At 55.1% G+C, this 26,272-nt stretch overlaps 1 long non-coding RNA gene across 1 annotated transcript in view; it reads right to left on the bottom strand.

Annotated features, from left to right (window-relative positions):
* Positions 1-25,147, bottom strand: part of LOC131403913 (uncharacterized) — a 52,905-nt gene extending 27,758 nt beyond the window's left edge. The window contains exons 1-2 of the long non-coding RNA XR_009219638.1: positions 25,024-25,147; positions 24,131-24,196 (exon numbers count right to left, since the gene is read on the bottom strand). This is a non-coding gene — a long non-coding RNA (uncharacterized LOC131403913). The remainder of the gene's footprint in view (positions 1-24,130; positions 24,197-25,023) is intronic.
* Positions 25,148-26,272: the final 1,125 nt, after the last annotated feature.

Here is a 26,272-nt window from a genome sequence, read left to right as displayed (position 1 = left end):
CAAAGTAGCAAAGCCATGACTGACAGGTGCTAGCTCCTGGTACCTCTGTTTCCTCCAGGCCGTAGTGGGAGTGGAGAGGTGTTGTGATAGTTAGTAACATAACTTAGAAAACACACATACCGTAGAAAGTAGTCAATAAGTGGTACTTGCCATCGTCATCACTGACGTCAGCATTATCACCATCACCATCATCACCATCACCTTTATCGTCACCAGTATCATCACCATCACCAGTATTACCACATCACCATTCTCACCATCACCAATCACCTCTGTCACCATCATCATCACCAGTATCAACATCCTCACCATCACCTTTACCACTATCATCACCACCATCCTTACCACCACCACCACCACCATCACTACCACCACTATGATCCAATCCAGACGAATCCAGAGATGCGTTTCTTGAGGGTAAGGAGATGATCTGGGTCTTGGGGAATGCACAGGACCTTGTTAAAGAGAAAAGGGTGCCCAGCCAGGAGAGCTGCCCTGAGTGAAGAAGGCTCAGTGACCCACAGGCATCTAGTCTGTCTGCAAAATGGTCAATAGTTTCATGTCAGGAGATGAGGCTGAAGAAGTGACCTGTGGCCAGAAAATGAAAGGCCCTGTCTATCCATTACAAAGAATTTTTTGAATCTTCTTCCTCAAGTCCCTGGCTTCCAGACTGTGTCCCCTGCAGGCCCAGGTGTCTCCCACTTGCCGGTGTTCTGGAGTCGGGCCTGAGGGCAGTCTGCATGGTGGGGCTCCAGGCCCCAACCCCAGCTTGAAGCAGAGCAGCTCTATCTGAGCCTAAGGAAGAGCTGGAAGGTACTGCTGTGGGCAGCGGGGAGTGGGAGACAGTTTTTAAGCACAGAGAATTAAAGTAAGGGATAAACTTTAAAAAACAACCTTGGTAACAGCATGGAAGACAGACACTGGAGGCAGAAAGAGCAGTTAGGAGGCTGCTAGAATATTCCAAGCAAGAGCTGCTGAGTGGGAACTGGAGTAGCTGAGGCAGGAAAAAGTGAGGGAAATATTTAGGAGGTGAAATTAGCCAGATGATTGTGGTGAGCTGGGGGCAGAGGTGAGAGCTGAGGCCAGCGGGCCACCGGGGAGATGGATGTCTGGGAAGCTCATCGCTGGAAGAAAATGGCCTGGTCTCAAGACACAATGAGAACTCACTTCTCCTGAGCCCTCGCCGTGCGCCAGGCCCTGTGCCAGGCTCCTAACGGCCATCATTCTACCTCATACTCCCAGTTCTACGAGGCAAGTGCTTGCATTATCTCCCCTCACAGGTGAGCAAATGGAGGCTTAAGGATAGTCAATAACATGCTCAAGGTCACATGGAGAGCTGTGCAGGGTCAGGGTTTACAGCAAGAACCACCCTGTGCTCTGACCTCCTGCAGCACTGATGGCTGCCATCTCTGGTCATCACGGCTGTCCCCAGGCTGCTATATAACTGCTCCCCATGGTGATGAGGAGCTCCTTGAGGGCAGGCATTGAGGCTTACGGTTAGTTCTTAATTCTTAATTAATTCTTAATTTGGACCTCCCCCCCAAAACTCACACACGTACTCCATCATCTAGTGGTCCATGCATCATAAAGGTCTCCCCCAGTGGGTAGAGAGATGAATGGAAGGACGGGAACTGACGGACCTCAAAATAAGGTGGGCCACTCTAAGATCAGTTGTCCAGGCCTGGGATGGACTTGCTTTGGAGGTAGTGAGTTCCCTGTCAGAAAAAGGACTCAACCAGTGGGAATGATGAAGCGGGAATTCCTGGAGGATTCAGTAGGCATTTGTCAAACTTACCCAGGAAGCAGATCCTAGAGGCATTGTTGCAGAACACCATGAACTACTGACAAATTCAATCCCATGATACAATCAAGGAAAAACTTGACTATGGAAAATATAACTGCACTTATCCACGTGCAAAAATAAGAAACAAGGCCACTCTCAGAAGTCCTCCCTCGTCTTCCAAATAATCGTTGACGAACTGTAAATTTTTGTCTGCGAATTTTTGTCTGCTCCTTATGACATTCTGTCCTCTGCTAGAGCCCAAATACCGAAAGTTTAAGAATTATTAATGCCAGAAAAAGAATTTAACTGAAAAAGTTCTGTCGATTGCTACAAGTTGCACATTTCTGCAAACTAGGAAAAGACTCCATTGTTGAAGTTAGCAGTAGCATCACAGTTAAAGAACCACTTAATTAGCAGACTTTGGGGAACCTTTCAATAATGCCTTTCCCAAACCCCTGGCTCGAGGAGTGAGTGAGATGCAGCTGTGGCATGGGAGCAGGTAATAAAGGCTCTCAGAAGCGGCCTCCCAACTCCACTCGGCCCTCGACCTCTGGGTTTTTCTCACGGTGCCTCGGATGAGGCCCACCAGCCCTCAGACCTCGGCTTTTCCACCTGTAAAATGTGACGTTCCAAGGGGTTAAGGTACGTGGCAGTGCCTGATACACCGAAACACTGCTGCACAAATGTTAGCTGTTGTTAATGAACAAGAAGACTCGGGGGACTCGGTCCCACACCTGCATTGGCTAATCATCATAAGAGAAAAAAAAGGAAAAAAATCACATAATATAAAGTCTGCACAAACCACCACAACCGGGCTACATTTTTAATGTCAACACACATCTCTAGTGGGAGAAATCCTTTAGAACACGTCCACGCCCCTTCGTAAAGTGCACACTGAAGAGCCAACAGGCTTCATGGACGCTTCTGCTGGTGGCCACTTCCACCCATGCCCATGTCCCCAGGGCGGAGATCTGCCAGAGGCCGGGGAAGCCAGCCAGGAGACACGCAAGTTCCCTAGAAGGTGGTGATGTCAAAACTATGGATCCCTGGGTCACAGGACGCAGGCTTGATGGAAGGTGGCCACCCCTAGACTAGCTCCCCACAGATGACCCAGGCAACCCTTGAGGCCTATCCTCTCTGCCGTGGGTTTGTCCAGGATGAAAAGCAAAAGTCCAATCCAGCAATTCCAGTTCTGGGTATTGCTCCCAAAATAACGGAAAGGAGGGACTCAGATACCTGTACACCCACACTCAGAGCAGCATGACTCACAATAGCGAAAAGGTGGAAACAACTCCAATGTCCATCGACTGATGAGTGGATAAACAAAAGGTGGTCTACCCATACAATGGAGTACCATTTAGCCTTAAAAAGGAACGAAGCACTGACACATGCTACAACACAGATGCACCTTGAGGACATTATGCTAAGTGAAAGCAGTCAGACAGAAAAGGACAAATACTGTAGGATTCCACTTACACAAGGTCCCGAGAGGAGTCAGAGAGACAGAAAGTAGAACGGTGGTCACCAGGGGCTGGGGGAGGGGGATGGGAGCTGTGTTTAATGGGGAGAGTTTCAGTTTGGGGTGGATGGTGGTGACAGTTGCACAACACTGTGAATGGACTTAACCTCACTGAATTATACTCTTAAGGTGGTAGATTTTACGTTATGTATATTTTACCATAATATAAAATTCTAATCAATATTATTTAATAAATCTATGCTGTGTTGACAAGAAGAAAACAGGCCAAGTCCACTAACTGACCATCGGGGGCGAGCTCGTATGCCTCCGTAGGAAAGCTGCGACGGCCAACGTGGGGCCTGAATTGGGATTCAGAGCCCGGCCTGCCCACCCCTCAGGGCTGTCACGAGGGTCCCGCCCATGACTGGTGGGGACAGCCTCACCACACTGTCCGGAGAAATGCAGCTGGGCTGTGTTCCGGGCCAGGGCACAATTCCAGCATCAACACTCAGAATTTCAGCCTTGGTGCACAGAAAGGGCTAAGCCGAGAAGGCAAAAAAGCCTGACATGCATTTTACAAAAATTCTCTGAAACGGGTAAAAGAAAAAGCAGTCTGATCACTTCCCAGACCTGGCAACCTGGTGCGTCACAGGCGCTCGACACACGTGAAAGGGGAAGGGATTCCGGCGTCTGAAAACCTACTGTGTGCGACTGGTTCATTCTTTGGTGACGTGAAATGAACAGAACATAAAACGACAAAGATGACAGAGGAAAACTTCCCACAGAGGGTCCAGTCACATCTCATTATGTCCCCATGACCTTCTTTGGGGAGGGGGCAGTCCCTCCCCTTGGAGAAGGCGGCGGAGGCTCCTACAGCCACAGCCATGGGAGAGACCAAGAAGAAGCTGAGAATGGGCTGGGGGCCTGGCGTCCAGGTGGGTAGAGATGGCTGCTGCCCTCTCCACCGGGGACGGGGGATCAGGAAACCCACGAAGGGGCAGTTCCCTACAGAGCCTCAGGGACCCTGAAATTTGGCCTCCCGACCAGGCCTGACTCTTAGCTCTGCTGGCCTCATCCAGGCACGTAAGCAGGAGGACTCACTTGGGGACACAGGAGGTGACAGTGGCCGCCCTCACTGGTTCTTCTGTGCTGGCCAAGGGGGTCAGCTGGGTGTAGAGGGGAAAGGGGTTGCCAAGGACTCTCATCTTCACTTTCTTTGGTATCCTCCAAAAAAGCACTTAGTAAACCTGTCAACTGAGTAACTTAAGAAACGGGTTTCTAAATGAAGCTGTTGGCGGGGTAACAAGAGGGACTGCTTGGCAGTGGTAAAGGCCCGGCTCCTAGTCGGGGGGTGGGGAGCCCGCTGGGCCTGGTCTCACACGAACACCTCTTCACCAGCGTCCCTCGCTCTCGACCAGGTCAAGCAATGGAGCTCGTGACCTCTGGGGCAGTCGGTTCTCTCCACGCATACCTGACTCTTAGGAAGTTCTGTAGGTTAAGCCAAAATTCAGCTCGCGTCACTCCCTTCCTCTGCGGTCTTAGGAAGCACCATTAACGCCCCTTCCAGGCGGGAATTCTGCAAGCGTTTGGACAGCCACCGGAAGCCACACTGCAGGTAAGGACACCACTGCTGTGCATGCCGGGACAGAGGGAATGCTCCGGAAGGAACTGGTGGGGAGGACAGTGGGGACAGGGCCGAACAAGGGCACATTCTCAGAGCCCTAAAAACGGTTAAGGGGGTAAACTTTATGCATGTGTATTGCATAAAAATACGATTAAAATAAAAATTTATAAAAGAAGGAATTGAGACTCTGCAGTAGAGCCGAGCTCATGGCTCAGTCCTGCGACCGAGGCCATTCCAAGCATGGCTGGTGCTCGTGCTGAGGAGGACCTCACAGCCGGTGAGGAAACTCAACGGCCGGCTCGGCCCACAGGCCCCGGAACCGGGTCCTCTCGGCCGAGAACCCGCATCTGAGGAAACCCTGGCCTCTGGCCTGCCCGACCCTGAGCAGACACAGCGTGTCTGACGGTGTCTCCAAGCTCTCGGGCGATCGCCCACCTGCCGCACGGGCCGAGGTCCGGGCTTCCCCTCGGGTCTCGTCCAATCCCTCAAAATGGACCAGAGGGCGCCCGGAAAGTCAGAGCAGGCCCCAGACTCGGACCCAAAACGAAAGCCTCACCAGTCCAACTCCTCGTTTTTCCCTCAAACTGCACACACGTAGTGAATACCGAGACAGTGGCTATCACGTGAGGGGTGGGTCCTTCAGGAGTGCATCTTGGCTGTGAACTCGGAGGGGAGGGGGCATCAGGAGGAGAGAGGGCAGTACAAACACCAGAGCACACCAGCCAAGCAAGATCAGGACTGCGCAGCAAGTTCTTGCTTCCCCTGGCCGCGGGGACTTTCCAGGGTCCCTGGGAGCCAGCGCACCCGGGGGGAAAGGGAAAGCTTTGGAGTCAAGAGACCTGGTGGGGATCTGAGTGCCGCCACTCAGGAGCTGGGTGCCTTGGGAAAGTTACTTGACCTCTCAGGGCCTCAGTTTCTTCATTTGTAAAGTGGGGATAACAGTGCCTCTTGGAGTCAAGCAGATGCTTCTGGAATCCTGGTGCGGCCCCACACGGGCTGTGGGCCTTGGGCAGGTCGCTCAGTCTCTCTACCCTCAGTTTCCTCATCTGTAAAATGAGGAAATCACATCATACTGCTTCCCAGAGGAACCTAGGTGCTCCCTCTCTGGAGCTGCCACCGTCACCCAGAGGCTCCCACCAGAGCGCCCATGAGGGGACGCGGCTGCTGACAGCTCTCGGTTCTCTCTCTCATTCTCACCCTCAGGCTGTGTCTTCACATCCACATCCCCCAGGTCTGCCACATGGCACAGACCAGGTGAATAGGCAGGGAGGGGGTGGGGTTCAGAGGACCTACAAGCACCTCTGGGGGGTGAAGATGACTTTTATTGACAATAATGATGGTGACGATGATGGTAAATCCGGGCCACCTCCCCTTCTGCACCTCGCAGGCCCATCACAAGCCTCGGCCACAGGCGCCCAGCGCCTAGCATACGCCCGTCACTCCATGAATACTGGCCGCATGACCAACTGGTCTCCCAACAAATATTTACCGTGCATCTAAACGGGAGCCATCGATGAAAAAGCCACTTGAAATGCTCCCAGCTCCAGAGGAAAAGGACTCCATTACAAACGACATGCAGCCGTGTCCCCCGCAGGCCAGGCCAGCCTGTCCAGTTCCCATGTGTGCCGAGAGCCGGCGAGCCGGGATAGTTATCAGGGAAGGGTGAGGGGTGGGCCCGGCCCCACCTCACGCAGCCCCCACTCAACAGTAACTACCAGAGCAGTCAGGTACCGAGGGCACAAAACAGGGGCCCAGGGCCGTGGGGTGTCAGGGAGGTGCAACCTGAAGGACGGACGGTTAAACCCCAAGCCGATGGGCGAGCCCAACTTGGGAGCTGGGAGAGCACACAGGCCTGGAGCGGGGAGGGCTGGGCATCTGAGGAGCAGGGGACCCCGCCACAACTGGGGCACAGGGAACAAGGCGGGAAAGGCTCCCATGGGACAAAGAGCTTGTAGAGGGAGGACGTGGACCCAGCTGCGTCCACCCAGAGGCCACCCGCGTCCAGCTCCTCCTGCCGCCTCGCGGCCTCGGCTCCAGGACTTCACAGGGGTAACGGGAAGTGCGTGTGCAAAGGGGCCACCAGGGCAGGCGGCTTGTCTGTTGACCAGCTACACAACTTGGGGGGATGCCATCCCCGCCCTGTGATATGTACCCTCAGGGCCTCTCTGCTGTCAGGCGTGGCAACGTGACCTGCTCTGGCCAAAGGAAAGGGAGCAAGAGCCACAGAGGCCACAGCCCGAGGTCTGAAGGCCCCGACGGGAAGGCACGTGGCGAGCACAGAGCCTGTTTGTTACCACAGCAAAGCTGACCAGTACATCACGGCATTCAAGACGCTACTTGGAGAAAAGCCCACTCCCCACAGGGCGGCCGTGAACTGCGGGGAATCTCGCGGGTCTTCCCGCCAGAGCACAAAGCATACACAGCCCCTTCCCCACCCACTTCGTGAGGACGATTCTGGGTTCTGTTTATCCACCAGCTGGCCACGGACACCTTCTAGCCCTCAGGACTTTTCAACTCCACGTGCGGTAACGAGCAGGGGTCAAGCCATAACAGGACGAGAACGCTGACGCAGGGCCGCGCTCTTCCTTTGCTTCTTTGTGGCTGCAGGTGGCAGGAGCTGGCGGCAGGATAAGGCTCCCACCAAAGGAGAGAGGCCGCTCTAAGCGCAGGCCGGGGCGCCCCTCGGAGAGAGCCTCTCCGAGCGGTCTGAGGGCTGCCTGACCGGAGCCCCAGCCCGCGTTCCGGGAGCGGGAGGGACAGCAGCCCCGCGGCCCTCCTACCAGCTCTGCCCTCCGGTCCTGCTCTGCCGCCGGCACCGACACAGCGGGCGGTTACCGAGCACGTCATCCCACTGAACCTCGGAGCCCTCCCAGGAGACAGGAGTCGCTGTCAGGCGTGCTCTGCACACGACGAACTGAACCTCTGAATGTGGACGTGAGAGGCAGAGCCAGGGTTCAAACCCAGCTCCGTCTGAGCCAGGCTCTGCGCTGTGAGCCCCCACCTCCTACTCAAGAGCTCCGGGCCCCGCTTCCTGTTCCGGCAGCAGGGATCCCAGCTCTGCTCCAAGGGTTATCAGGGCCCACACATGCGTGTAACTGGGCACACAGAAGGTGCAAAATAAGTGGTAACATGGTGGGGGTGGGGAAGGAGGAAGAGGGTGAACTGACCCTGGCCCCGTGGGCAGTCTCTCTGGACCCCCACCTGGCCACTCACTCGATCCCTGTCACCCACTGCGCAGCTCTCCAAGCCCGCAGGCCGGACGCCCCCCTCGTAATTACCTTGTGAAGTAGACAGCAGAGTCTCGTTCCCATTTTACAGATGCAGAAACTGACACAGAAAGATCAAAGACTTAGCCAGCAGGGCCCTGGGGACGTGGCAGGTATTCTGTTTCCTCACACTCAGTCCCATGGGGACACCTGCAGCACCCCCCACCACTCCCTGAGACGCTGAGGGCTGCACGGCATCAGGCACAGGGAGGACCTGGGTGAACCGCAAACGCCACAGACACGTGCCAGCTGGGGCTGGCAGGGACTAGCTGTCTGGGCAGGCTGGGGGTTCCGTCTCTGCTGGCAGCCAGTCTGACACACACACAGTGCAGGGGCTTGGGACCCAGGGTAACCAGGTTCACATTTCAGCACCAGAGCTAAGCCTGTGGACAAGTAACTGACCCCTGTGAGCCTCAGTGTCCTCCTCTGTAAATGGGGACAGGAGTAGGACTCGAAGTTACTGTTGGAAGTGAAGGCAGTGGGGGCCCCGGCTCACTCTCACCTGTCACCAGGAAGTGCGGGCTCCATCCTCTCATCCACAAGAGTCTACAGCAGCCCAGAGAGGATGTGGCTCCTGAGACTTAAGCACGGACTCCAGCCTCCTGGTCAGCCAGGAGGACAGGCCATAGCCACTGGACAGCAATTCTAAAACAACACACACACAGAGCAACCTGCAGTTTACAAATGTGCTTCCACAGAAGGCATTTAATTCCCGTTGCAGGCTGCAGAGGCAGGGTCTTTCATTATAGCCATTTTACAGATGTGAAAATTGAGGCCCCTGGAGATGAGCAACTTGTGCAAAGTCATGAATCTTCTGGGAGGTGGCAGCCAGTAAGAGTGGGCCTCGACTTCCAGCCTAGAGGTTCTTCATCTTCCTGCAGGGTAAACAGAAGCTGCAGGCTGCCCAGCAGGTGCACATTCCTACTTGCTGTCTATTTGTTCTAAAGCACCCTCTCCCGGCTCCTGAATGACAACCAACCAGGATGAAACCATCGGCGACTGGTTTTCAAAACTGCATATGCAAATTAACATCAAATTCAATAAATGAGGCACCCCAGATCTTCCGGAGTGGTCCTGATTTCAAATATTCAGACCAACTGCCAGGTAGTATGTTCAGAAAGTACGGCTGTCCTGCTCACGATGGAGCCCAGATTTAGCAGTTCCTCCGTCTCAGCTCTCGGCGGCAGGGAAGGGGCAGGAAGGCAGACACCAATGGAGCCGGAGGTGCGCCTGGCGCTGGGTCAGCATCGAGCATCCGACCCCCAACCATACCCCGAGGCAGGCGTGACTAGCGTCAACTGACAGGTGGAGGGGGCTGAACAGTGTCCCTCCAAAACTCACATCCATCTGAAAACTCAGAATGTGACCTTATTTGGAAATTGGGTCTTTGCAGATGTAATTAGTTGAGATCATACTGGATTAGGGTGGGCCCTAAATCCAATGACTGGGGTCCTTATAAGAAGAGACAGGCAGAGGGAAGACAGCCGTGTGAAGACAGGGGCAGAGACTGGAGTGATGTGGCCACAAACCAAGGGATGCCTGGGGCCACCGGAAGCTGGAAGAGGCAGGCAGGATCCTCCCCTGGAGCCCCTGGAGGGAACGCAGCCCTGCCCACACCTTGATTTCAGACTTCTAGCCTCCAGAACAGTGAGAGAGTACATTTCTGTTGCTTCAAGCTGCCCAGTTTGCAGTGACCTGTTAACAGCAGCCACAGGAAACTTACACAGCAGACAAGAGAGCTAAGGCTCAGGGAAGGTGAGTAACTGACCGAGGTCCCTGAGCTCATGAGCAGCAGAGCCAGGCTGGAAGGCCACCTCAGCCCAGTGCCCCGGCCCTCTTTCCTCTCTTCTACTGCCCTCTCTCCACGTCCACTTCATCTAGAACACTCCCCCACCCCCACTTACAGGCTGTTGACTGCAATGAAAGATTTGCAAACGTCCCCACTTCCGCTGCATCCAAATTAGTGTCATTACAGGAAAGAAGTCCAGATAAAAATACCCAAACCCAGGGAGCGCTGGGGAGAGAATCAGCACATGTGCAAGGCAGCTCGCAGTGCCGGCAGCCCAACTCGTGGCAGCCCAGCCTCAGGAGGGCCGCCCTCCTCTCAGGCCAGGGCCACAGTGCCCTCTGCACTGGCCAAGTCCCCGCTCCCAACCCCGTGTCTGCCTTTTTCATCAACTAAACAAAGCAGAAGGGATGCGAACGCAGCCTTGGGAGAGCGGGTCGGTACATTCCTCCCTCCACTCACCAAAGAGAGACAGAGCGGGGGAGCTGGGGGGATAAATTACTGTGCGCGAGTCCAGCTGCACCAGAATGTAATAAAATGTGTTGCTAAGATACAAGTGCCAAAGAAGTTCATTAAAGGACACTTTAAACCAAGCTGCCAGACTCTTCTCCCTCTAAAGCCTGCTTATTTGGTACCGTCCCTCGTGTTTATAATTAGATCCGCAATATGACAGTGGCGACCCCCATTGAAGCCCACTCAGCAGAACTCGTTAATAAAACAGCTTCAACAAGGCATCGACTTGGGCGGGGGCGGGAGTGGCTGTGGGACCGTTTCATTTACAGAAACATATTTGAGTTCCACTTACTTATCTAAATGAGAGACGAAGGCTCTTCAAGAACCTCATGGGCCTCTAGCCGTGTGAGTGACTTTCCCCTAAGAGGCGGCCGAGGTCTCTAGGACGGCAGAATCGCCGATCTCAGGGCTCACCATCAGCTACCCACCCCGTAGCTCTGCATCTGGCGCTCTGTATGGGGCACCACACGAGATGGTGAGTGCGGGACACAGAGGTGAAGGAGGCAGGAAATTACTAGATTACAACCCAGCGTGATGGAACTGGGAAGGGGCGCAAGCTGGGAGGAGGGACGCCAGTCCCTGTGGGCGAGGTCAGGGCAACTGCCCGCCCCAGCTGGGCCTGGACGATGCAGAGGGGGCAGCCAGGTGTGGAGGGCACGGGGGATGGACCTGGGAAGGGGGATCAGAGGACGGGCCCTGGAAGAGACAGGAGTGACCCGGCCTGCAGGAGTGTTCCCTAGGCCAGCAGAATTTAGAAAAAGCATTAATGCACAGCCCACATGGAAACTTCAGGAGATTTCACACTAGCATGGGTTTCTGGCTTCTCTTGAAAAGTCAAAGGAGCAAGTTGCCCAGGGCCCCCGACACGTGATGACAAGGGTGGTGCTGGGCCTGCTGCCCCGCTGTGGGGCTCCGTCTCTCAGCGGGCCGGCCCTCGGCAGGACCACTCGCCGGCCCTGCAGGCCCCGCAGCATCGGAGTTTGTGATTCTATGTTAGAGCATCACAGACTGTAACGAGGCAGTACGGGATCCTTGATGAGTCTCCGCATTTCTGAACTCCAGGGTCTCAGCATAGGGAGGACCAGCCTGGTCTCCCCCGCAACTGCTGCTTCCCCTTTTGCTGATTAGGGGGTGGTTTGGCAGATAGAGGTCTCAGAACAACCAATTCTTTTCTTTTTTTTTTTGAGAAGATTTAATTTTATTTATTTATTTATTTATTTTGTGAGGAAGATCAGCCCTGTGCTAACATCTGCCAATCCTCCTCTCTTTTTGCTGAGGAAGACTGGCTCTGGGCTAGCACCCATGCCCATCTTCCTCCACTTTATATGGGACGCCGACAAGGCATGGCTTGACAAGCAGTGTGTCAGTGCGCGCCTGGGATCCAAACCAGTGAACCCTGGGCCGCCGCAGCTGAGCGCGCGCACTTAACCGCTGCACCACCGGGCCGGCCCCAGAACAACCAATTCTATCCCCGAACAGCTCTTGCTCTCAGGGAATTCCTCCCGACTTGGAGCTGAAATCGGCCTTCTGGTGACTTCCAGTTTCTAGTCAAAATACACTACAGCCAGTCGGCGATTTAAAGGCAGAGGTCAGTCATGCTGGAGAAGACAGCCCCCATCCCGTCCCCCCAGCTCTCTGATCTCCTTCCTCACATTCACCTGTCACTCACTCACTCCCAGCCACACCGGCCTCCATTGGAAACAGCAGGCACATCCCACCTTAGGGCCTTTGCATGGGCTGTTCCCTCTGCCTAGAACACTCTTCCTGCAGAGAGCTACAGGGCTCACTCCTCCAACTTCTGCAGGCCTTTGCTCCAATGCTGCCTTCTCAATGAGGCCCCTCTCGACCACCCTATTTAAAATAGCCACCTGCCCTACACACACACACACACACACACACACACACACACACTTCTTACCGGGCTCTACTTACTGCCAGAGCACTCGTCACCTCCTAACCTACTCCATAATTCATTCATTATGTTTCTCCTCTATGACCTGTCTCCCCCTCTGAGACGGTGAGCACATCTCCAGGGCCTATTCCATCCACCGCTGTGTCCCCAGCGCCCAGCACAGCGATGGCACATAGTAGGCAGGTGCTGAACATCATTCTCTAACGAGTGGTGACTGCCAGTGTTCTCACCACTGAGCGCCCTCTTCTGGACACACTCAAGCTGTCCAGGCCGGTGGGCACACCCCGAGAATACGCAAAGCGACTTGAGACACAGAGAGCTCTGCCGCCCTGTTCCCTTCCAGACCCCTATGCTGAATATCCCGGTCCCCCACGTCCTAGCTCCTGCTTTAAGACACCGGCCACCTCTGGTTCCTTGCGACCTCCCTGCAAGGCACCCACTCCTGCCCAGTTCCCAGTGCTTGTGGCCGTAACAATGTCCAGCCCCCCTTTGATCTCTGTCCACGATGACACGGGTAACTGTTTTGTCACTTCTCCTGCCAAGCCCTTGGAAAGACCTTCTTAAGCACGTGTCCCCTCAGCAGTGGCAGCTGGCAGAAGGACGTTGGTGACGTGGGCAAAGCAAAGTCTGCAGTCAGTGGGGCTATCAAACCATAGTTTAAGAAATAATTCCGGCGTCTATCCGTGGTGCGTTTATCACCACCGGGACACCTTAATCACAGAGAGGAGCTGGTATCGCTGATTAAAGACAAGGCTGCTTGTCATTTGTAACCTGCATCTCACATTAAATCCTGGATCACAGTCTCCAATATGTATATATTTTTAATTGCATTTTCAAGTTCATTTACATGTGCAGATTGGCTTTCCGCCTGAATGACATCAAAGAGAAACACAGCTCCCTCTCTTCCCCTCTCTCCTGCCCCATCTCTGCCTTCTTCTCTTTCCTGGGGCAAAAAGCCTCTCCTCGAATTGATTACAGCATCACCCATGGACAGCCTGCTGGCATCCCCCAGGGAGGCCCCAGCAGACCCCCATCTGCCATGTCAAGTAACTTTCTGCTGCCTCCACTCAAGAGATCAAAAAGAAGTCATTATTTCCCCTAAAAATGACTGCCCCCCCAAGACCATCTTTCAGCCCCTTTTCTATTTTGGGGGTGACTCTACCCTGAAGTGAGACTCTGAAAGCAGAAATGTGCACAGTGGGCTGAGTGACAAACAGCCCCTACAGGTACTCCTTCTGAAGTTTACCTGCACCTGGAGATCTGCTGTCAATCTGATTCGGTAAGTTTCATAAAATGGACAGTTGTGGAATGTGCTGTGCCCTGCCAAAGCTGCCTGTCCCTCACCTGTGCAAATCGGAAGTCACCTGCTCTGAAAGTTTAACACCCGTCCTGAAAACCACTAGGGTGTCTGCCCCAGGGTCCTTTCTTGGTGGCCCTGTTGTCACAAGGACATCTTGTGCAGGACCCCAGCACATCTCACACAGGGGATGCCCTCTTGGGCAAGCAGCTTTCGAGAGAAAACTCCAGTGAATAGAATTTAATTGCTTAAACAAAAACAGGCTTCTTGTGTGGCTGCAGTGTGGTGGTCAGGAAGACCAGGGTCCCCAGGGCCACTTCTGATTTCTGGATGCCACCCCCACCTAGGGCCTGAGCTTCCCACATGTAAGACTGGGGGTAGGCAGAGGTGCCCTGGCTCTCACATCCTATGCTGAAGCCATCAGGCCACGTCTGGGGCATCTGTGCTCTCAATTTCCACTGAATCCCAAGTTTAAGACCCAATCCCAGCTGTGGACACGGCAGTTTATGGAGACAAAAAGCAACCCAGAGGTTTCTGCCCTGACAAAAAGCCACACTTGCCAGCCTACTTCTCCATGGCAATAACATCTTTGGGGCACCACCAGCTTTCTCCTTCTCACGTTGCTGTTAGTAAAGTAATATTGATACAGCTCTCCTCGAATTCAACTGCCCTGCTGCCTGTCGGGAATTCCAACTGGCACTTGGGACACGTTGTTAGAGCCGTTGAGTGGATTCCGACTCCCAGTGACCCTGTGGACAGCAGAGCAGAACCCTGCCTGGGTTTCTGCGCCGTCCTCTCACCTTCCGGAGCTCTATCAGACAACGCTCCACTGCTATTCATGGGGTTTTCACGGCCAGTCTTTTTGGAAGCAGGTGGCCAGGTCCTTCTTCCTAGTCTGCCTAGTCTGGAAGCTCCGCTGACACCTGTCCACCACGGGTGACCCTGCTGGTATTTGAAATCCTGGTGGCGTAGCTTTCAGCATCACAGCAACACACAGCCGCCACAGTATGACAACCAACAGACAGGGGGTATGGTTCCCTGGGTGGGACACGAACCTGGGCCGCAGCAGTGAGAGCACGGGATCTTAACCACTAGCCCGCCAACTCGGGACACACGCGTCCTCATTAATCCTCAGGACAACCTCGCCTGGGAGGCAGCATCATCCCTGCTCTGAGATAAGGACCCAGCCAACCCGCTCTCTAATCTTACTTGGGGGCTGAAGACCCACTCACCCTGGGACAAAAAATTAAAATCCCCCATGGACGTACTTCTTTCTGCTGTGTTTTAGTAAGATCAACACAGGTGCCAAGCAAAAAAATCAATAAATAAAATAAAAATACATATACGTATGTATGTGTAAAGCGCAGCCCACCTGAGCCCGCCCGGCCGCCCGCGGCCCGCAGTCAGAGGTCATCACCACAACAAAGCCACATCGCAGCTTCTCACCACGCTCTGCAACCGCCACCACCGAACAATAAGTAACTGCCAACAAGAAACCTTAAGGAGGCATATTTGTTCCTTTGGAGAACAGAGGCCATTTCCAAATAAGAAGATGCCTTAAAGTGTAAAATAATAACAGGAATAATAATAAGAAACACAGGGCAGCAGAGCCAGAGGGGCTCAGGCCCAGGCGGGGCTGAGGGGGCCTCGGGAGGAGGGGCGGGAGGAGAAGCCGCTTTGGGTCCGTCCAACCCTCCCGACTGGCCCTGGCTCAGCTTCCGCGCTGCAGGGACCCCTCCCTGGTCCTGGCCCGCCACACACGCGCCACCCTGGTCCCAGCCAGCAGGCAGCCTCCTGGGAGACACAGAGACTGGATGCAGACCAGGCTCCCTCCAGAGTTCTGGGACCTTTTACCGCAGAGTAAAATTTCCACTCATCACGGACTGGCTAATTCGCCGGTGGCGGTCACCTCTCGCACTAACTCCCTTTACTGTTATCTGAACGCACGCCCTGGAGTTACAAGACACACCAAACTTTTCATATTTGTGGCACAAAGTGTTGTCGTCTCTCCCACACACTCCAGCGGAGGAGTTAAGATCATGAAGCCACAAGGTCCCAGAACTGGATCCCAGCTCCTCCCCTCGCCAGCTGTGTGACGTCAGCAAGAGTCAACCTCTCTGGGCTTCCGCCTCCTCCTGAATAAAATGGAAATTAAGAGCAGGCCTTCCCCAAAGGGCTGAGTGAACAGTGAATGAGTTGGTCCACAGAGAGCACTAGAAGGCGGCCTGCCTCAGGGTTAGCATCAGATGGGAAAGCTGTGACTCCTGGAGGACCAGAAGATGACGTCCCAGTCCCACTTGCTGAGCACTTACTATGGACACAGAACCTAAGATACCATCTCATCTAATCCTCCAAGTTCTGACAGCAGGTGTTTTCAGAGGCTGAAATATCAAAGCGAACTCCTTGGACTGGCTGGAGAAGACGGCATAGTCTCCGCCAACCTCTACCAGGAGGGACAAAGCAACAGGCCGCCCTCTCTCTCGGAAAAGAAGGCCCGACACAGGAGGAGCAACAGTGCAAAGGCTCCCAGCTCCCCCGGGCGCAGGGCAGGGCTCGGCAGGGTCTCCTGTGGTCACAGGTGCACCGACCACAAATCAACCCCTTCAAACCCCTTCTCTTCAAATCAACCCCTTCGCTCTGTAGTTAAGATGCACTTTCACACCTATTACCTGATTTCATCTCAATAACCCGGTGAGAGAGGTCTAATTACTAGTCCCACTTTACAGACAGGACAGGGAGCTCAAGGAGGCAGAATGACCCGCCCGAAGCTCAGCGAGCTAGGGGAGCTGGGATGGAAGCCTGGTGTCCTGACTTGAGGGCCTTTGCTCTTGCAGTACATCATGTGAACTCGACACGCAGGGGCCAGCTGGAGACAAGGCAGGGGCTGAAAGAGGGGCACCCTCTCGGCAGTCCCAAGCTGTCTGACCTCGGGAAGTGGCCCTTCTCTGATCTGTCCCGCAGGGAAGACTCATCTGCCCAGCCTGACCCAAGTCATGAGACTATCCTGACAGTCAAATAAAAAGGTGTGCGTCGGAGGAGTGGGACAGACCGGTTGAAGAGCATAGTGCTGCAGACAGCCAAGACTCTGAGTGTAAGACTTGTCTCTACGCTTCCTTACAGGTGCAAATGTCACCTCCTCGGAGCGCTCCCCACACGCCCCACCAGAGCACATCTCCCCATCTGCTGCCCAGGGGACCTGGTGGCTTAACGTCTCATGCAGACACCTCGCTGGGCCCCACGGGACACGTTACCTGCCGCCCCAACCATATATGAAGATGTTTGTAAGCAGAGACCAAGTGAAAGCATTTCATAAGTGTAAAGCTTTATAAAACGAGACGTCACTATTACACAGCACCCCCATCACCTCCACATCCGCAGCACCTGGCAGGAGCGCGTTAAATGTTTGTGGAATTAATTGAGTTGTTCCCAAAAGATGCCCACAAAACAATGTCAAGTATAAAAAGCAAGTTTAGGAACAGCACGCTCAACGCATCCACTAGGCACGTTTATCTGTGTCATAGATGTTTGTGTGTGCACAGAACATATCCGACGAACACACCTGAAAACCAGCCCTGCTCTCGTCCACAAGCGAGAATGGGCAGGAAGAAAGGGGCTTAAGTTTTACGACTTTCAAATCTGTACTGTGAATTTTTTTCCCAACAAGCATGTGTTGCTTTTACAATAAAAACTTTTTTAAAAGTAGAATTCTTATCTCCTAAATGTTATAGAAATAATAGAAAATATCCATCACCACCTTCCTCAGTTAAGATTTTACTTTAGCAGGAGAATGGTAATTATTTTTCTTACTTCAAAAACAAATCCTCTTATTTTAGTAACACAATTTTGGACAAATTATTAACTGATTTTATATATACTACACAAACTTTATATATACTTATTGGTATATACCAACATACTTACTATTTATTATTGTACACTTTATAGTCAAAATAAAATCAATAATGAAAATGTGACTGAAAAATATAAACACGTGTATATGTATACACACACACTTTTTTCCCTTAAACCAACTGAGCAGAGTTGTCCACTCAGTTACATTCAGGAGTGTCCCCCATTAATTTCTCAGCTCCACGAAGCTCTGGTGAAGAGAGGAGGAGGAGGGCACCGTGTGGTTCCCCGCTCTCCAGCCTGTTACGTTCTGGTCACCCAGGGCTACGGGTCCAGCAGCCTCCCAGCCTCCTCTCCCATGTCATGCGTGGGCCCTGTCGTCCCTGCAAGAGCTTCCCCACATAGGTGACAAACATCTAAGGAGCTCATATGGCCGGGCCAAGCAGGAGGGGACTCAGGCCTCCTTCACTCCCTCCCTTCTCATCTGCCCTCAGCCTTGTTCCCATACCTTCCTGATCTGGGCCTTGAAAGTCCCTGGCCATTCCGGAGGCTACGGCATAAAATCCAGGCCCTGCATCCCGGCCTCTGATGCCTTCCCTGCTCTGCCCCAGCTCGCCTTCTCTGCTGTCTCTCTCCTCCTCTCTCTCACGGTTCTACTGCCAGCAAACTCACCAGCCCCTGCAGGAGTTCTCAGGCCATTATCCCTTAGCAGGACTGGCCACCAGCTCCTCCCGTCTACAACCCCAGGCGTCCTTGAGGACCCCTCCCGACCTCCTCCAGGAACCTGTCCTTGATCTCCAGGCCAGAAATGATGCAAGTGCTCCCACAGCACGATTTTCACAGAACTTTTCTGGAATTTCCTTGAAACATGGTTATCTCTATGCCTCACTCTTTTCTGAGGTTTCCAAGGCAGGGAGCTGCTGGTCTTATCCACCTATGTCCACTCATTTTGAACATGTGATTTTTTTTTTTCTTTTTGTGAGGGAGATCAGCCCTGAGCTAACATCCATGCCAATCCTCCTCTTTTTGCTGAGGAAGACTGGCCCTGGGCTAACATCCGTGCCCACCTCCCTCCACTTTATATGGGACGCCGCCACAGCATGGCCTGACAAGCAGTGCATCAGTGCGCGCCCGGGATCCGAACTCGGGCCGCCAGCAGCAGAGCGCACGTACTTAACCGCTGTGCCACGGGGCCAGCCCCTAAGATCTACCATTTATAGCATGCCTACTACAGGCTGGGGACTCTACTAGGACCATTAACTACATGACTGCTACTCCTCACACCCATCTCTTTACGAAGTCATCCACTGGTTCAACAAATATGCATTCAGCCCCTAGGAAGCCCTGCTCGAGAACATAAGGGGAGGGGGTAAAGCAGACACAGCCCCTACCCTGCATGCAGCTTATAGTCTCGCACAGAGAGCAGACATGAAAAGGTCAAATCAGACGATCGAGGAAAATGCTCGAGGTGCCAGAAGAGCTGCTGGAAAGCAACTAAGCCGCACTAGCGGGTACAGGAGTGAGGTGGAGGGTGCCCCATGCAGAGGACGAGCATGTGGGCAGGGCCATCCCTGCAGGTTCTGAGGGCCCCCAGGCTTCATCCCCAGAGGAATGGAGCACCACTGGAAGGTCTCGAGCCAGGGGGTGCCGTGATCATGTGCAGGTTTTAAGACACTTACTATTTAAGACACAGTATGCTATTCACAATAGCCAAAAGGCGGAAACAACCCAAATGTCCATCAACTGGGGAATGGATAAACAAAATGTGGTCAATTCATACAATAGAATATTACTCAGACATAAGAAGGAATGAGGTAGTGACACATGCTACAACTGTGACGAGCCTTGAAACATTATGCTCAGTGAAAGAAGGGAGTCACAGAAGACCACAGATTGTATGATTCCGTTCATACAAAAGCCCAGAACAGGCAACTCTATAGGGACAGAGAGTAGATTGGTAGTTGCTTAGGGCTTGGGGAGGGGGGGCAAGTAACAGCCAGAGTTTCTTTTTGAAGAGATGAAAATGTTCTAAAATTGACGGTGGTGATGGTTGCAAATATCTGTGAATATACGAAACACCATCTAATTGTACACTTTAAATGGGTGAATTATATGATATGTGAATTATATCTCAATAAAGCTAATTTTTTTTAAAGTGGATGCAGTGAGGGGGGTACTGCAATCTTCCAGCTAAGAGATGACGGTGGAAGGGAACAGAGTGGTAGAAGGATGGGGAAGAGGAGCTCTGGGAACAGGCTCAGATAAAACCATGGGCCCGGGAGACTTTGCTGTGCGAGGGGGAGTCAGGGGTCAAGGCCACACAGGTGGCAGTGGTGAAGTCAGGCCTGGGCCCCTGCTGTCTCAGTCCCCTGCTCTCTCCCTCAGAACATGAAACGTGGAGCTTCAGTTTTCTCTTTAACATGTAACGATGCTGTTTTAAGAATGAGATCTCAAACTCTCGGTCAGGAAGATTAAAATTCACCCTCCTGTATGAGAGCAGACTTGGAAATAATGCTCAGAAAATGGAACATCCTTTTACTAAAGGACCACGAACAACTGCAGAGCTTTCGGAATAAATCCACCCCATTTCTAGAAGTAACTGGTGGAGATTTCCAAGGTGGAATCCCTCTGGTGTCCAACATGGCTAGTGAATCACGGTGAAGACATGATTCAGCGCCCGGGTGCATGCCACATACATAATATCTTTCAAGAAGACATATTTTTATTGCCGCACTTGAGGACAGCCCCTCGGAATCCCGAGTTCATCAAATCGATGGGTCAAGCAGTGCTCAAGGCCCCAAGTTCACCTCTGGGGTCTCTCTCTATCGGCCACACCAGCAGGGACCGCAGTTCACACAGAAGGGTCTTCTCACTCTATGGTGAATCTGAACTTGTGTGAACTTCAGGTCTGGGGATGTCCACTACACACAGCATCTAGATGTTGTGCTAAGAAGTCCAAAGAGGGAGGGAAAAAAACCCACTATTTATGATGGGTCTGTTATTTACACAGAACTGCTTGTTGCTTGACAATTTAGATAAAAATGTTACTGCCTCTCTGCATGTGCTGCAAATTCACGGCATAAAGCCACTGGAGCAACTAATGGAGTCTTCACACATCATATCTCGTTAAAGACGCAGAGTCTGTGCCCCGCTGGAATCACAACCCAGCAGCCAGGCGAGGCCACACCTGGGGATGCAGCCCGGCCACTCCAGGCTGGCCACAACTCACCTCTGACCACCTCCCCCACACTTCCTTTTTTTTTTTTTTAAGGAAAAATATGAACTCTGTTTTCAAACAGCCAGGTCCTATGGAAGCTGGTTTCCCGTCTATCCCCTAGTCCACCAATGGTAGGAGAAACACTGGGGAGTTCTACAGAATTTGTCTCTCTCTACTTCTGATCAACAATCTATTTACTTATAGGAGTCCTCGATAAACATCTTTAAACGCCTGCCCATGTTTCCAGAAGTAACTGAAAAAATTCCAGTGCCAAGGGCATGAATGGGAAACTGATGGCTGGGCACCAAAAGATATTACTCGGCTGCTCCTGTATTTCTAACAGACGTGGATAATGGGGTCATCCATTCATTTTACTATCCAGTTCATCATCCACATGTGCACTTTCAATTGAAACTTAACCTTTATGTCCCATATTCCAAGTGGGAGCGGCACAAAAGCACACATCTCCGGAGGTGGAGATGGTATGAGTTTCTCCCCGAGCATATCTATAAATGAACACCACCTTTAATTTTATGTTGAGTTAAGAACAAACTCTGAAATACTGGCTTTTTCATACCTGCTCCCACATTTCAGCTTCTCCTGGGCAGGTTCTGGCATGACCAAGCAGAGCCCCACGGCTCCTCTTCAAGACCCTGGGTGCAGCCCAGAATCACCTCCAAGAGCTTGCTCATCGACCTTTCCCCGGCAAGCTGCCAATCACCACCAGACTCTCCCAAGGAGAGAGAGACGAGTAAATGTTAAGTCTACCCAACTCATTTCATAGGTGACCTCTGAAAGATTTCACCGCCGAGCTTGGGAGAGACAAGGCAGCTTTATTAGCATGCTGCACACAGCCTCAGCCCCCTCCACTCCCTCTTTTATGAGCCCTTGTTACATAAGATGCCACAAAGGGAAAAGGAAAAACAACACACTTCCAGTTACAAACACAAGTTCTGATGGCCAGGCCAAACCCTGGCTGTTTACCAGATGTTATTTTCAGTCATTTAAAAGAAACATTTTTAAAAGGCCGGGGAACAAAAGTTTTCGCTGTTTTCTTTCTTCCTTTTTAAACACACACTCACACACACACACAAAGATGGAGGTACATTCCATTCGCAAGCATCCTTCCCCGAGTTCAAATTAAAGGCAAAGGCAGCCTGAAGTCGGACAGCTCCTTCGCGGAGCTGGACCGCAGCCTTCAAACAGGATTTTCAAATGTTTCTCAGCCTCATCTAAATTCCAGCCTGACAGATAATAAATAGCTACTCATTTACTATCATCATAAAAATTTAAATAGCCTTGAAATAGTTGCTACAATACAGAAGAAATGATCAAACCTAAGCTCCGGAAAGCCACTACAAACAGCGAAACTATTGCTACGTGGAAGCACACATAGAGAGACATTGTTGCAATAAAAGCTGCTGGATTATTGGATTTGCTCTCTCTCTTTTAAATCTTCTACTCCGAGCATAAGAGGCAACAACTTGCCGTTTTACCCAGTGAAAAAAGGGCTTAGTAACCCTCAGCTATGACACTGTACCAGATGTGGTGGTGGGTTTTTTTTTTTTTAAAGAAAGTATCTGATTTGATTCTACACAGTGATTAAACACCTTTGTGCTCAGCGGAGAAGGGTCTTCCAACCCCTCCCCCTCCAAAAATGGCATCAAAGCAATCAAAATGGTACTGCCGGGCCTGGTCCCCTCCCCCCGCGAACTCCCCGACTTCGCCGGGGCCGCGCGCCGGGCCCCCTGCGGCGGGAATGGAAGCTTCCACTCCAGGCCGGGGCGCGCGCCGGGCCCCCCTGCGGCGGGAATGGAAGCTTCCACTCCTGGCCGGGGCCGCGCGCCGGGCCCCCCTGCGGCGGGAATGGAAGCTTCCACTCCAGGCCGGGGGCGCGCGCGGCCGGGGAGGGGCCGCGGCACCGCCAGAGAGGGGTCAACGCGAGTCCAGGCAGGCGCCCCGGCCAGGCGCGGGCCCGCGGGAACAGCCCTCTTTCCTTCCGCAACCCCGGCCCCCTCCTCTCCCGCACGCCCCCTCCCACCACTTTTCAACTTGAAAGACTCGACGAGGACACCCGGCCTCCCAGTTCTCCTCTCCAGGGTCGCCGCCACCCCCGCCAATCTCGTCTCCCCCGCTCCGAGAAGTCCTCCGTGGAGGGGGCACCGGATCCGGCCGCCCGGCCCGGAGCTGGGGAGGAGGAAGGGGACCTGCTCCGCGGCCGGGGCGGGGCGGGGCGGGCGCTGTCCAAGTTTGGTGCTCACGGCGGCCGGCATTCCGAAGGAAGCGCGATCGACGGCCGGCGGGCCGCGGGGCGGGCGCGGGGAGGGGAGGGGGCGGCGGGGCGGGCGTGGGGAGGGGAGGGGCCCGCGGGGCGGGCGCCGGCGCCCCCGCCCGCCTCGGAGCCCCGAGACCGCCACTGGCTGCGCCGCTCAAAGTTCTCGGCTCGGAGGGCGGCGCGGGGGAGGGGCGGGAGCGCGTGTGCGGGGAGGGGGGCGGGGGCGCGTGTGCGGGGAGGGGGGCGGGGGAGGGGCGGGGACGGGTGTGCGGGGAGGGGGGCGGCGCGGGAGAGGGCGGGAGCGCGTGTGCGGGGAGGGGGGGCGGGGGAGGGGGCGGGGGCGCGTGTGCGGGGAGGGGGCGGGGAGGGGGGGGCGGGGGAGGCGCGGAGGGGGGCGGGGGCGCGCGGCCGGCCGCGCTCCGGCGGCGGCATCTGTTCGTGGTGCTGAAACCCCGAGCGCTCAGCTCAGCGCAACTAAGTCACAATGGACAACTTTTCCTCCCCGAGGGGCCCGGAGGGGGGTCGGCGGCCGGGCCCCCCACCCCGAGGAGCCTCCGGTGTGTCCCAATCGACACCTGACGCGCGGAGATCAAAGCTGGGGCAGAACTGGGGGGTCCTGGGGGCGCCCTTCTTTTGTTCCCGGGAGCTGGCGTCAGGTTCCAAGAATAAAAAGTGATGCTGGAGAAGCGGAGGGGAGGGGCGAGCCCAGAGGAACGATTCTTTAAATAAGATTTGCAATGGAACCCAGAAACCGCTTCCAAGGAGTTTGGTGTCCAGGCCCGAATTACCGCCACCCTCTGTCTACCCCCAGCCTCACACCGGCGTGAAGGGGGGACATGGAGCCGGGAGAAATTTCCACATGCCAAAAACATGTCCACCAACTCAAAATGGACGCCGGGCTGCTCGCCGCCTTTTAAGCGCAGCCTCTCTCCTTCGACCACTGCCGGAGCCGCGCGCTCCCCGCTCGGCCTCCGAGAACCCGGCTCTTTCTTTCCAGAAAAGGAGGGGCGGGTAGCTCTGAGGCTGGAGACAGACTCGTTTGGGAGTCTGAGCGTGCGGCGCCGAGGCCGGCACTTTGTAGGGTGCCGCCCCAGTGCCCGGCGACCCTCGTCCCGCAGCGCGGGGTGGGGACAGCTCCAGCTCGCTTACTTGTTTGTCGCTGAGCGCGGCGATCCGCGGCTGCCTCTCGAGGAGCTGCTTCTCGAGGTCGCCGTTCTGCGGAAACACGGAGGAGCGGGCTCAGGCCGGCGGCCCCGGGGGCTCCAGTGCGCCGGGCAGCCCGCGGGCCGCAGCCCCCCGCCCGCAGCGCGCCCCAAGTTCCCGGCCGCGTCCCGCACGCGCGGCGGCCGGGCAGCGCCGCGCGGGGCCGCTTACCTGTGGCTGCCGCCTCCTCGGGGCAGCTCGAGGGGCGGGGCGGGGCCCGAGGCCACCGGCGGCGCGCCCCGAGCCGTGCAAGTCTGCAGGCCGGGGTGCGTGTGCGAGTGAGTGTGAGTGTGAGTGTGTGCCGGGGGAGGGGGGAGGAACAAAGAGCCAAGTAAACACGGCGAGTCCGTGTCGAGCAAAGCTCATAAATACTCAAGTCGCGTCCTAATCTCCCCAACACACACGCGCGCGCACGCCGCAATACCGCTCGGGCTCCGGCCGCCGCGCCGCCGCTCGCCCGAGCAACCATCGCCAAAACTACTTTTGCAAACTGTGCAGGATTGCACGGGGGCCGGAGGGGGTCGGCGCACACACTCACACGCACACCCCGGGGCAGGCTCACGAAGGGGTCCCCTCCCGGCACCCTCAGCCCTGCAGACCCTGCGTCGAGAATGAGAAGACGCCGGGCTCTGGTCCCACGGGCCCCCGACCCCCAAACTGTGCAGGATTGCAGGAGAGGGGGGCGGAGGAGGAGCGCAGAGGCGGTCCGTGCGTGTGCACAGTCCTCCCACCCCGAGGCAGGCTCGAGGAGGGGCCCCCTCCCGACACCTCCAGCCATGCAGATCCTGCGACGAGGAAGAGGACGCCAGGCTCGGGTCCCTGGGGCCCCCACCGCCTACCTGGTGGCGCGCGAGTTCCACGGCGAGCGCCTCGGGCCGGCTCTGCAGCTCCATCCCGGGAACTTGGGCAGCACTTTTCGCTCACTTTGGCCCCGGCTCCCGGGAAGTTGCGCGGGTCCGCGGGGGCGGGAGCGGGCGGGCGCGCACCGGGTCTCCGGGCCGGGGGGACGCGAGCCCACTCCCCCACGGCCGAAAGGGAGGGGGGTCTGGCGAGGGGGAAGAAAGGCGGCCGGGCGCTGCGGCCGCCCAACTCCTCAGGCTGCCCGGCAAGTTGCGCCGGGTCCCCGGGCTGCCGGCGCGGCCCGGCGCCGGGAGCCCCGCGCAGCCCCGCGCGCGCCCGCCCGCCGCCGCCCGCCGGCAGGGACTATATTTCCTCTGGCGCGCGCGCCTGGATCTCGCTGGGCCTCGGCAAAGTTGTGCTTCGGCTCGATGCTAATTCGGCAGTGCCCGGATGGAGCGGGCCGGGGCGGCGGGGGGCGGTGCCGGAGCCCGCCGCCCGCCCCGCCCCCGCCCCGCGCGCGCGTGCGCACTGCCGCCCCGCCACGGCCCGGCGCCCCGAGCGGAGAATAAAAGCGGCCGCGCGGAGCGGCGCAAACTCGCCGGCCCGCCCGGGCCGGGCGCTCCTCCTCCCTCCGCCCCCTCCCCAGCCAAACCCGGGGAAAGCGGGGCGCCCGGCCTAAGTCTCGGGTTATAAATACTTTCCGGTGGAGGGAAAAACGTCCATTGTTCCATTTCTTTTCTGCTCTGGCTCTCGCTGCTCCCTCTTTTCCCCTTCTCCCTCTCCCCCTTCCACTTTATTTCAATTGCCTGCATCCCCTCCTGCCTCCCTGTGCCCCAGCGCTGCGACTTGGGAGATGAGATGAGTCCTGTCTGCAGATTCCCCACCGCCTCATGGCCACCGTGTTGTTTCAACAGTGTGAAAACCCATCTCTTGACTGTTCCTTTAATGATTTTTTTTTTTTTACATTCACAATTAAACTCTCAACAGATGTCACTGGACTTTTTAAGACAGTTGTTAAAAATTGTAAACGTGCCCGGTCAATGTGACATAAAACGATTATAACTACAGCTGCGGAGATCGCATTTCAAAACTCCCAGCCCCGCAGCCAGGAGGTTAATGTCTCCAAGTCGATGTTACCGAAGTGGAGTCACCACCCTCGTCAATTAAGGTCGGAATGCTTTCTGCTCCAGTAGCATTGGTAAAGTGCTGGTATGTTTGAAAGATGCTGGAGAGAAACGGTGCGATCTT

This window comes from Diceros bicornis, unplaced genomic scaffold, assembly GCF_020826845.1.
Source record: "Diceros bicornis minor isolate mBicDic1 unplaced genomic scaffold, mDicBic1.mat.cur scaffold_95_ctg1, whole genome shotgun sequence".
NCBI lineage: Eukaryota > Metazoa > Chordata > Mammalia > Perissodactyla > Rhinocerotidae > Diceros > Diceros bicornis.
Note: the sequence above shows the minus strand (reverse complement) of the source record. Positions and strands in the feature narration are given on the sequence as shown.